At 41.8% G+C, this 13,260-nt stretch overlaps 1 protein-coding gene across 2 annotated transcripts in view; it reads right to left on the bottom strand.

Moving 5' to 3' along the window:
• The window catches only part of ANKRD6 (ankyrin repeat domain 6), a 99,914-nt gene extending 89,056 nt beyond the window's left edge, over positions 1-10,858 (bottom strand). For both annotated transcript variants that reach the window (XM_065731001.1, XM_065731003.1), the window contains exon 1: positions 10,774-10,858. The gene's annotated coding sequence lies outside the window, so the exon portion shown is untranslated. The remainder of the gene's footprint in view (positions 1-10,773) is intronic.
• Between the last annotated feature and the right edge of the window lie 2,402 nt (positions 10,859-13,260).

Here is a 13,260-nt window from a genome sequence, read left to right as displayed (position 1 = left end):
AGGAGTGAAAAATATCATTTAAAGAGCATAGGAGGCATGGTGGATTTTTTTTTTAATACTATACGGTGAAATCTGCTTATTTTCACATTGCAAACACTTCTGTGCCATCCTGTTTTTCTTGAAAGACCAAGTACATTTGGAGAGCTAGTAAATTTCAGATATACAGACGAGAGAAACTGCTCTGTTGGCAAAGAGCATATGCATGTATATTGCTTTAAAATATAAAGCATGGGAACTAACAAACTAAGGGATCATTTGTTTGTTTCTTAAGTATAAAGCAGACATACTACAGCTACCTCCCTGTTTTGTTTAAAATAAAAGCTACATTACTGAAAACAGACTGAGACACTACCTTTATGGTTAATGTGCTTCAAAATCTTAGTGTTCTGGAGAAAATAACAGCAAATAGCTCCAGAGAATTACATGAGAATCCATTATCTTAATATAAAATATTGCAGCACATAATGCAGCTGGGGCTCTTCAGCCTAGAGAAGAGAGGGCACCAGGGGGACTGCACAGCAGCCCTAGAGTACATGATGGAAGGCTGAGGAGGGACTTTCCTGAGGGCATGCAGTGACTGGACAAGGGGAAATGGCTTTAAACTGAAAAAGGGTAGATTTAGACTAGATACTAGGAAGAAATTCTTTACTGTGAGGGTGGTGAGACACTGGAACAGGTTGCCTGGTGAGGTTGTGAACACCCCCTCCCTGGAAGCATTCAAGGCCAGGTTGGATGAGGCTTTGAGCAACCTGCCCTAGAGGGGGGTGTCCCTACCTATAGCAGAGAGGTTGCAACTAAATGTTTTTAAATGTCCATTTCAACACAAACCATTCCAGGATTCTGTGATTGTAACTCCGTGCTGAGAAATTCCTCCACAGTATCTTTCAATCTACATTGCTAACCCCTCAGCTTAGCTGGAGAAGAGTGAATATAGCATTTTTTTTCACCAAAGTAGAGCAAACATCTTTTATGAGCACTATGGAAGTATGAAAGACACAAAGATTTCCATTTTAGTGACACTATTAGTTCCATCTGTGAAAAACATAAACAGATACCAGGATAAATGGGCTTTACCTTGGAACCTTGCAATTCACTCAACACTTGCTTCAGCTTAGTCAAGGGAAGAGGTTCTTCATTCCAGATCATGAGATGGAGAAGAAAAAAAAAGAACATTCAAAATGTTGCAGTTTTTTTCTTTTTGTTTTTAGTGTGCCCAGTTCTACAGACACACCACTACCTGTTTTCTTGATTTGTCTGGGAGCTGCCATAACAAGCTCATCCCATGTAATTACACACAGACACTTGTTGGATGTGCAAAACCATGTAAGGATGGGTAAGTAAATTCACAGTAATACAATATTTCAAAAAATAATTATTAACAGCTAGAAATACACACATCCAAACTCTAGATGCTAGATTTTGAATAAAATATGCTTCTAGCTTCTATGCCAAGTGCTCCATTTTGAAGACTAGAAACAAAAAGAAAAACCTGACATAATCCTAATAACTGAAGCTGCAGCATCCTCATTTGTATGTCTACAGTTGCTAGACATTAAAGGATAGATTATCCGAAAGAGTAATAGAGTGCAGAAGCCAGGAATCTGATTTCAGACTTCTCAAGCACGTGCATTTGTAGACAGATAAGAGGGAACTGTGAGAAGGCAGAAAAAATGTCTGTTTGTTTTTGTTTGTTTTTGTTTGAAGTTACTCCTGTAAGCACATAATGAATCTGGGAATTCTTTTCAAAAAATAGTTTCTTTTCAGAAAGAAATCCTCTCAGAGATTGTACACCTGAGATTGTAAATATCCATTCAGTAGCAATTTACTGGTGTTGCATGCTATAATGATGAATGTATTCATATTGATTTTTTAATTTTGCCATCCACTTTTTATGTTAGGTCCCCATCTTACTTCCAAATAATGCAAAATACCCATTGAGAAAAGGACTGGATACCTTCCGAGCAAGCAAAGGTGGCCTGCACATGAAAATGGTCAACCTGGTCTAAAAAGCAGGAAAAACAAAGATTAAAACATGCTTTACTCTAAAGAATTTATATTTGAGATCTGTCAAACAATTTCACCCAGGAAACTTGCAATGGAATTTGTGGGAATATAGTTTTGACTAAAACTTAATCCCAAAATAGCATACTCAAGCAAAGTAAGCTGGGATGCATTTGCAGTGTAGACTAGTTAGAGCTGAATGTTGATTGTTTGAACACAAGAAAAATGACTGAAGCTAATGGTTTGAAATGGTTTCAAAATAAAAGAAGAGAGAATTAGACTGGATATAAGGAAAAAAAAGGTGGTTTTGTTTTTGTTTTTTTTTTTGCTGTGAGGGTAGTGATGCACTGGAACAGGTTGCACAGAGAGGTGGTGCATGCTTCAGCCTTGACAATATCCAAGGTCAAGCAAGACTGAACACTAAGCAACCTGATCTAGCTGTAGGTGTCCCTGTTCATTGCAAAGGAGTTGCAGATGATGTTTAATGGTCCCTTCCAACTCAAACCATTCCATGATAATTCACATTTTCAGTGAGTTTGCATCACTGATGTAAAGCTGCCCTCAAGCCACGGTAAAGTCATGTCTGGCCTTCAAATAAGTACAGTAAGAGTAGCCTCAATGGATGTGCTATTCAGTGTCAAGCAGTTCTTCCACTGCACTTACAGAAATTCACCTCCTCTCTGCTTTCACCTGCTCCTCACTTAACAAGGTGCTGGCAAGAACCAGGCACTGAAGGCTGGAAGCTCCACTGCAGCTTGTGAAGATGAGCAGATGAAAAAACGGCCATTTTAGTATTTATTTAATTCCATTTTGGAAGCCTGTCCCTTCAAAGGCTTGAGATCAAAGGCTGCTTTAAAAAAAAATAAATAAAACCCAGTATGATAGAAACTAGGCAGCTATGGGATAACAGGAAAAGTCTTCTGTACAAAGAAACGACTAAAAGACACAAAATAAATGGTACAAAGGAAAAGTAGTCCATCATCATAATTGGAGGGACATTATCTATGCAGCCCCACAGCCATCTGCATCATGAATACATTGTGTTCAGTATACTCCCTAATGAATCCCAGCAGGGTGACAGAAAGATTACAACAGTTCAGTGACAAATTTCACTGGTAATACTAAATTACTGAGGACAAAGGCAAGTGCTGATTACTAAGAGATACAGAAAGACTTAATGACAACTAATAACTAGTCAGTAAAAACGCAGGTGAAATTAAATACAATTTAAATATAGACTGATATTCGTGGCAGGAAGAAACACCTCTATATACACATAATGATGGGCTTTGAATGACTTGAAAATGAGATTTCAGGTTTTTAATACTTCCTTCTACAGAAGCAGGAGCACAATCAACAGAGCAACATAGCAATTATTACAGCAGAGAATGAAATCAAAACCACCTTTATTCAACGGTGTAAAATATTGAACTGCATCTTGAAAGTTGTAAACAACTACAAGAGTTACAAGGAAGCATAACAGAGACAGTAAAAGGCCAGACATCATTTCCATCTGAGGAATAATTAAGCAGAGGAAAATGAGCTCAGAGAATAGAGGAAGGCATCAGGTGAAATCAGCTGTTGTCAGGCTCAAAACAGGGCCATTTCTTCTCATCTTTTTCCTCATGTAGAGCTTCATAAGATCTGTTTCTCCTAGCCTATTTCCTGCCCACATTCCCTCCTCACTGAGGCATGTACCTTAAATTAGGAAAAGGAATTAAGAACACAGGTCACCGAGGTGTCCAGCTAAAACTCTGAGTTTAGCCAGACCTGCAGGCAGGTGACTCTATGGCCACGCAGAGAAACAGCTAGTATTGTGCAGTACGTTCTTTCAAGTTATGGCAAAAGCACTGCATCCTACTTCAGTTTAAAGAGGCTATTCTACTAGGAATCAAAAAGGGCTACCCTACCTCACCCCAGCACTGCTTTGCCTAGCCTGCTTGTCGTTCGCTGTCTGCACACACAGACATCCTCATTTGCTATCAAGGAATCACAAAGTGAAGCGGATTTCAACCTCAGCCAGTGTTTGCTAGGTGGGGATTTCTTACAGCTGGGCCTCTACAAGCTGATTAAGTGTAATCTTACAGTGAACAAAAGGATCCGACTTAGCAGCTGATTATTCACTAATAAAATACTATGCTTTGAATTCACAGCTCAGCTTATCCCATACTGAAATCTCCTATTTGCATCAATAGACTTGAACTGTAGTTGAACTGATGCAGGGCACTCAAGCACCAAGCAGCTGTTCCTGGAAGAAATCAGGAATGCCTTGAAATCAGTATGCATTACAGCTGGGGTACAACCTCCCATGTTGAAGACACAACTCTACCTGCTCCAAGGTCCATGACATGATCCTCCACAAAATCTTTCCAGGAGAATGCCTCACACAATTCTGACAAGGCCAGAAGCTAGAATTCAGCATGTCTAAGACTATCCAAACCCATGAAAAAGGTATATTGCAGGTAGTGTAACATCGGGGTAAGAGGAAAGAAGCCTTTTAACTACTTCTTGCCTCAGAGCTTTTTTCACACCATCAATTTTTTGGGTCAGACACTCTCACATTTGCCTGTAGGGTACCACAAGACAGCACATAAAAATGATAGCGTGCTACCTACCTAAATATAGCATTTATTACTACATTTCCTAACTACCTTCAGATGCTGAAATGACAAAAACAAGCTGGTTGGCAGCAACTGCTAAGATGTCTGCCTTCCACTCAGTCATCATGTAGTGTTCAGTGAAAAAACTTGCCATTGAGACAATATTTCAGTGGTACTGCTGCCAATAGAGAACCTATCCAAACTTGTGCTTCTAAACATGCAAATTTTAGATCTTAGGACTGGTCTGTTGAACTGACATCACAGTATTAATGAAAACAGAAGAATGTAAAGGTTTAAAAACAATACCAATTAAGAGAGAAGAGGCAACACATGAAAAGAGCACGGCCTGATTTAATATAGAAGCTGGGAAAAACTATGACTAAAAACATCCTTGCAAAGATTCACAAGTTGCAGTCAAGTCTGAAAAAGACAAAGGAAAAGCACTGCACTTTTAACATCTGGATATAAACCAGAACAATAACGTCAGTGAAAGACTGAAGATGGCAGGTGGATAATTCCACAGCTGCTAACTGCCCTGAATCTTTTCAGAAGGTTTCAGCCAAAGTCTAATAATAGCAGTGATCAGAAAGAAAATGATAGAAAATAACTCATATGAAGGATTCTGAGCACACCACAATTTCTGCACGTATAGTACACACAGAGACATTAAACTCTTAATAAAACATAATTCACTGCCATCATTGTTAAAAAATTCACTCCAATCCTGAGATGACATACGACTACTAATCATAGTCGCTTGTTTCTATAAGAAACAAAGCCAAACACAAAGCTGGCACTACCTGAACATTATCAAAGTTGACCCTCCAGAGTCAACGTAAGGGATTTTGACTCAGAAGCAATCAGCACTGCTAACAGTGATGACGTCACACCACAAGATGCCAATAAAATACTCTCAAGTCTGGCTTAAAATAATCAGCATCTCAAACTGGAGAAGAAAATGATCCTGCTGCAATGTGCACACAGTGATGCACATTTTTATGGAATTAATTTCCATCAAACCCAGACGTATTTTCTAGAATGCAGATGAAAATGCTTTTACCCATCTCATGTCAGATCACACATCCAAAAATTATCTTCTGTAGCTCGCTTCACAAGAGCAGATGGTGCTTCATTAGGTGAGGAGGAAGGCAAGTCAGGAGAGATAAAGAGAAAGTAAGGAACGAGCTCTTAGAAGAAGCTAGGTTTAAATCAGGGTTTAACAAGATAAGACTTCATGATTTGAAGAGTACTTAAAATACACATAATTTAAAAAGCCATGCATTTCTCAGCACTGGGACAAATAATATTTTTTCTCCAGGACTAAAGCAGATCCATACTCAACATGTCACATCACACCTGCTCCAGAGCCATGACTCTCTCTACCTGGAAGCATCCTCAGCATGCACACTAACTCCTGCTCTCAAAGTCCTCCTGATTTCTTGATTCCAAGGACCTTGAATTTGCCTGAGACATCTCCCATACAAGGAAACCTGGATCTGTTCAGCCTGTGAAATAGAAGGCTGAGGAGGGATTTGATTAATGTTTATAAACATCTAAATGGAGGTGGGAGGCAAATGGATGAGGCCAGGCTCTTCTCAGTGGTATGTAGCAATAGGACAAGGAGTTGTGACTTAAAACTTGAACATAGGAAGTTCCATACAAACATGCAGAAGAACTTATTACAGAATGGGTGACGAAGCACTGGAATAGGCTGCCTAGACAGGCTGTGGAGTCTCCTTTTAAGGAGACCCTTTTAATGAGCTGTCTCAATGCCTACCTCTGTGACCTTTTGCAGGGTACCCACCTTGGCAGCAGGGTTAGACTCAATGACCTCTTGAGGTCCCTTCCAATTCCTGCAATTGCGTGATTCTGTGAATTTTATGCAACATATGGAAGGATAACTGATAAGGATTTATAGGAACAAAGTGAAGTAGTGGAGGAACAAGACAATCCACAGCCTTGAACCACTGCATGAGCTAATGTAGACTCATGCCCATCATAGTGCATTGGGAATACACTGCTGAGGGTATCGGTGCACCCAGATAATGTAAGAACTCACTCTGCCATGCAGTACTAACTGCACCACCCAATGTGTACCCTTTGAACACAAAAGGACTGCTTCTATAGGGCAGCTTCCTCTTTCAACACACAGCTTAACCAGTAGTAGTAACATTCTGAGTTCCTTTCAACCAAGAAGGTCTGCATAACCTTAACGTTTCATTTATCAAACACTTATCAAAAAAAACAGTCCTAAATTGACATTTACTCATTTCTCCATTTTTTTTTTAATTGTATTTTTCACCCTGGAATCACATGCTAGCAGTATCTTCTCCTTCTCCTCTATCAGTTCATAGATTCATAGATACATTAGGTTGGAAAGGACCTACAAGATCATCTACTAGTCCAACCATCCTCCTATCACTATCCCTACCCTCTAAGCTACTAAATCAAATCCCTTAGCACCTCATCTAAACACTTCTTGAACAGCGCTAGGGATGGTGCCTCAACAACCTCCCTAGGCAGGCCATTCCAGTGCCTGACCACTCTTTCAGAAAAGAAATGCTTCCTCAGGTCTAATCTAAATCTTCCCCGGCGCAACTTGTGGCCATTCCCTCTCGTCCTGTCGTTATTTATCAGGGAGAAGAGGCCCACCCCCTCCTCACCACAACCCCCCTTCAGGAAGTGGTAGAGTGCAATAAGGTCTCCTCTGAGCCTCCTCTTCTCCAGACTAAACAATCCCAGCTCCCTTCAGCCGCTCCTCATAAGACTTGTGCTCCAGACCCCTCACCAGTTTTGTTGCCCTTCTCTGAACATGCTCCAGGGCCTCAATGTTGCTGCATGTCTACAGGCAGACATAGAGGGCTCCAGAAAACATGAAAAACCTAATAAGAGCTCAAAACACTTGTATGGCCCCATCTGTACCACCATGATGATTAGGCATCACTGTCATAGACAACCACATCTTCAGGAGAAGCAGTACACTGAGAACAGCCAACATGCATGCATTTGAAAGCTACACAGTAAATAAGCCAGGAAATGTATTCCATGTCTTCCTGATTTTTGAACATCTCCCTTCAAAGCCCAATACTCATCTGGATGAGAGCATAAGATAAAACAAATACAGACAGGAGGAGAATAAAAAAAAAATCAGAAAGAAGTCAAAACAGGTAATTCAGCAAGGCTTCCTCTCTTTACACACTTACTAATAAGAAGAATATCTGGCAAATTGATTTTTTTATTTAGTATCAGTTAAAGAATCAATCTTTAAACTGAAATATTTACAAGCTATACTCACATAATTCATGGTTGGGTAAGCACTGATGACAACAATAATTTTAACAACCCTTTTCCATTAATCTATCTCAAAAAATACAAATAAAATAGGCAGTTTATGTGCAAGAACTTAAGAGTTAGAAGCAGAGGTCCCACAGTATTATCAGAGCCAGAAGAGCTCAGACTAAAACAATCAATTGTAATCAACAAAACATTACAAACTGCAATTTAAATCAAAATTCATCTCTGCTCATACTGCCCCTAAATAATCACCCCATGTACCATAAAACACATTACCGCCTACTACCTATAAAGCACAGCTTTATTTACAAGATGCAGAAAATAAAGCTGTATTGAAGTTCATGTATATTTTGTTTCACTAATTAGCACTGTATAATACTTAGAATTTTAATTTTTGTAATAAGTATATTTAAACTTGAAATAGGAATTTTTAAGAAATTATTTCATTATTGTAAGGCCTCTGTTAATTGGCCCACACACAATTATTTGTTTGAATTAGAATAGTCTCAAATTGAAGTATTTTTTCTGATTGAAGTGTTAGGATGAAAAGAGCCTTTGGTTCCACTTCAACAAAACATCTAGACTAAATTTTCAGCAAAACACTAAAACCATGGTTGCTTTAAAAATATTTCTCATTAAACTGGTGGCTGAATTTATTTTTCCAAAGTGGTGCACTTTTGGAAAAGAGCCCGTGAACACAAGCAGAACATAATGTTCTATAATGTGCAGATGAGGGCTTTTCACCACTAGTAATTTTTGCCTCTGCCAGTCCTTAGAAATATACCTTTGAGCTCCAAAGTAGAAAAAAACCCACAAAACTTCAGCAAGTATCCCTTTAATCTACTACTACTAATACCTAAGATGTTCTGAAGGAAACTGAGAGACCTCTAAAACATTAAAACACTACAAGCAAGCACAGCTGCCAGAGATACTGAAATTACATTTCTGCTTTACCTAACATTACTCATCCAGATGATAATCTGAGTTTTGCTTAGAAGGTCTTCTACCTAACATACAGCTCTGTTGAAGAACAATTTCTGAGGAAAATAACAGTAACAAGGAGTTAAAATGACTTATTTCCTGCCCACCCTCACTCCCTTCATTTTTTTTATTTTTTATTTTTTGCCTGAAGCAATTACAATTCATTAATGTGTCCTACAAATACCTCCTGAGGCCTCTATAGCTTGTGAAATAGGGTACTTCATTTGTAGTTTTAAGCAATATACTTCGTATGGTGACATGTTGCACTGATGCATCGCTAAGAAGATACAACTGTGAGCTCTCTGTGAGCATATCATAAGTTCTATCTGCTGAGGAAAAAGAGGAACTGCGGATCTGAAGTTAATGACAGTAAGTAAATAAAGCATCATTGTCAGATGGTGTACACAATTTAAGAACCTCAAAGTGACGTAACAAAGAATATTTGTAAAACATCTGTCCAAACAGATAAATATTGTTGGTCCTATTTCACAAATATAGAGAGTAGGGCACAGGAGAGTTTCTTCTTACATCACAAGATGACTCACTGGCAAAGCAAAAGGTGAAGGTAAAGATAAATGGAGAAATACAGCTCAATGTTTAATCACTGTTACCATATCCTCCAAGTACCTGAGTAATTAAAATATCATTCCTCTAGTCAAGTGCCAGAGAATCATGATTGACACCATGAACTCCAGAACACGCCACCTTGAACAGGGCATTATCCTAAGCCAGGTGCTGCAGCTTCACTACATCAGCATAAACCATACCAACACTCCCACCATTTCTGTTCCTCAAAATAAAGCTCTACAAGAAGCTTGCAAAAAAAATCCTGGATGATCAAGAGGTCAATCGATTTATTTCTGCCAATCCTTTATGATAGTTTTATTTCTAGTGCTCAAAGCCAGTCACCAACAAGAAGCTGAAAGCACAGTCTGGGTGAACATCAAGAAGTAGGGGAAAGGAAAAACCTTTCCCAGCTGCATATTACCACAGTCACTTTTGATCTTGGAGCTTCTTTTCACGCAAAGTATAGGAAGAGAAGTATAAGGAGAACACTGCTGTTACAGGATTCTCATCCACTCCTGCCATGGTCAGTGGGCCTCACTGGCAGAAGCAGGAGGCATGCAGCATCTAGAATCAATGTGGGCTGCACTGACCTCAAGCTCCCACGAAATCTATAGGCAGGTATACAATACATGATGCAGCTAGTCCATGGTATATCTGCTACATTCAGTAAATGTAACTGGTATTTTCTACTCAGAAATTATTACTGAGTTCTGAGTTACCATCACCATGTCATGCTGTTCAGCCTGCACTGTAACTGGTGGTTGGCCATGCAATCGTACACCTTCAGAAACAGTATGTTACCCAAGTAACCAGGGAATGAAGATTTCAAAACATTTTGGCAGGCTCAAGCTCCAACTAAGTTGTTATAAAACTTCCTGCACACCTGGACGTATCACACCAAAAGCAAACAACTTAGGTAAATAACATTCTCCTCAGAATAAGCCATGTACTTCAGCTGCCCTACTAGAGGATATGGACCATTCCTAGCCAGTGCCATGAAAGTATTCAGTCTTGGACATGTCTTACACCTTTGAACAGATAAGGATCTGATCTTCCCAGTAGGCTCCTATTTTAACATCAAGAGGACATTTTAAGTCCATTCAGTATCTCCTGGGGGTCGGCAGAGGAAGGATCCACCCCTCCACCCGCCTGTGGGGCACTTCGGATACATCTCAGAGCTCTCCTTAAGCATGAAATGTATTCAGCAGCAGACAACATGCCCTTCGGGTCACGCGCACACTAGAAATACCCCACGTAAACCCAAGCAACCGTAAAAATAAGAGCGTGGGGAGCCGCCTACATTCCCGCTGCAGCACGCACCCCTACTCACAGGGCAGCCCCCGCGCTCGCAGCAGTCCCGTGGAGCTCTCCGGCGGACTTTTCAGGTGATGTCAACAACAGGAAGGACGACTTCGAGCCAGGTTTCCATTTCTCATCAGCCGCTGCCTTACAAGTTGGGAGGAGAGCGCGTTCACACCAAACCCTACGCGAGCTCCGGCACCCCGCCCCTTCCCCCGAGCTGGGCTACCCCCACTCCCACCGAGGGGCCGCGGTACGAAACGCTTTCAACACGCGGGCATCACCCCCCGACCCCCCGTCCCGCGGAGCCCACGCCCCTACGTGCGTACTTCCCGCGGTCCCCTCACCTCCGCACCGCCGGGCTCCTGCTCCCGGACCCGGCTCCGCGCTGCAGACCCAGCGGCGCTCCGTGGCCGGGACGAGCCCCGCCGCCCGCCTTGCCCCGGAGGTGGTGCCGCCGAGCCGTGCCCGCTGCGACGGCGACACCCAGCGGCAGCGTCCCGCCGGCCCGCCTCGGGAGGGGAGAGGGGCGGCCCGTGGGTGCCGTTCTCCCGGCCAGCAGGCTCTCAGGGTGGGCGGGAAGTCAGAGAGCCAAGGGGAGATCTTGCTGTGCAGCCTTCTCCTCGCTGCAGGGCCCTTTGGTGCACCTCAGTCACATGTCTGCGTGGGCAATGATGTGTGTAAATCGGTAATTCACAAGCTGGCAGGAAGGTGAGTTGGAGAGGAGCATCTCTGAACAGTGCAAGAGAAAGGGATTGGTGCAAGTAGGAGAAGTAGCGTAATGCAGGAGGGATCAAAAGAAAGAGAAAACAGCAATGCGGTTTGCAGTGAAGAGACACTGCAGGCACTGTGGCACAAAGCCTCCTTCCTCTGCACAGAGGCATTCTCAGGATGATGGCCTGAGCGAAGCAAACTTAAGTACCACAGGCACTAAAACTTGCAATGAATGTATACTTGTGAATGGTCTGTACTGATCCCAACAGGATCCTGTCTGTACATTTTTCATGAAACCATCATGATGGCATTCATTGTCCTGTGCCAGCATTCACACCAATTCCTGCTTCTTGATGTCCTGCAGGTTCACTGATGCTATAGTTTGGTCAGGATTACTGCTCTAGTCCAAAGTCTGGCACTGTGACTAGGATTACAATGTAATGGCTAAAATGCACATAAATAGGCTGTGACTGCTTGCACTACAGCTTTGGTTCCTCATTCCCATGTTCAGTATAGAATTTCTCTGTGGGAACTTTTTTGATACCGTAAAATTCTGAGCTGGAAACAGAAGTATTGGTATAAGTAACAATTAAGCTGCATGTCAAGTTCCACATATGCAAATTCTTGCAGAACTTCATCTGTGTTTGATGGTTATGACTGAGAAACAAGATGTTAACGCATTGCAGAAAAAAAAGAAAACAAAAAAAGGTTTCCTTGGCATTGATCTACAAGCAATCTGATGAGAGTTTTTCCCCCCTTGAAGAAGCAGGATGATATGCTGTTATGATCCCACAAACCTAGGTGTGGGTGTGCTCCCTTGAACATGGGGATGACAGTGGGACCACACCTGTGTTTTAATTGCTACTAATCTCTTTCATCCAGAGAGTGAACTTCCTATTCTTTTTCAGTTTTGTTTTCTATTGGGAAGAGAAAGTCACGAGGAATTCCCTCACTTGCCCAAAACAGTTTGTCATGGTCGTGAAATGCAGCTCCCTCTGAAAGAGTCCAATCACTAACCCCATGCCCACTTGCCCCTACCAGCAGCCTGTGATACAGGCATGGCAGTGCTGCACTATGTGCAGCAGGCTTTGGAGTTAAATGGGATGAAAGAAGAAAGAGATGAAAAAAAGAAAAAGGAAAAAAATGAAAGGGTGTAATGCAGAGGGGATAGAACAACGTGGTGGCAAAGGGACAGACGAAGAAGCAGCCCTGAAGTTCAAGCAGAGCCCAGGATGGATTATATCACCAAGGGGTTGGCAGAAATGCTTCAAGATCCACTCAAAAACCCTATCTGGAGTTGAGCCTGGTGTTTATGGGGCTCTGCACCTGAAGCTGTAGTCAAGCAGAGTGTCCTTGGCTTTAGTGTTGTGGGAAATGAGCTGTAATCAGTGCTGTCATATCTGAGCTTCTACACCTTCATTTAGTATTTCAGTGTCTCCAAATTATTCTCTGTGACGGGTGCTTTTTCCTAGCCCTTTGTGTAAAGGAAATCTGATACAGTCAGCCAGGCCCGTGGGCAAACCCTGCTTCCCCTGGTCAGCCTTGGAACCAGCTGCCCTTCCTGTGCAGATGTGATCAGCAGTGTGTGAGACAGACAGGCCTTTATTACCAGTGTGGAAACTTTCCTCCTCTTTCTGTCAGGACAGAAACAATACTGGTGTATGTTCCTGCTCTACGTTTAAGTCCCAAACCCTTGTAACAGGCTTGGTGTCGAAATGTTTCACATTCACATTTTGCTGTGCTGTTAAGCTGATTGGGAGAAACTTCCAAACAGGTGGATGGGTTGAGAATAAGGAAAGGTATG

The sequence above is a fragment of the Cyrtonyx montezumae genome, unplaced genomic scaffold, assembly GCF_038088225.1.
Source record: "Cyrtonyx montezumae isolate F1298 unplaced genomic scaffold, pur_monq_1.0 scaffold_13, whole genome shotgun sequence".
Taxonomy (NCBI): Eukaryota; Metazoa; Chordata; class Aves; order Galliformes; family Odontophoridae; genus Cyrtonyx; species Cyrtonyx montezumae.
The sequence above is the reverse complement of the archived record's forward strand: the minus strand, read 5'-3'. Positions and strand labels throughout refer to the sequence as shown.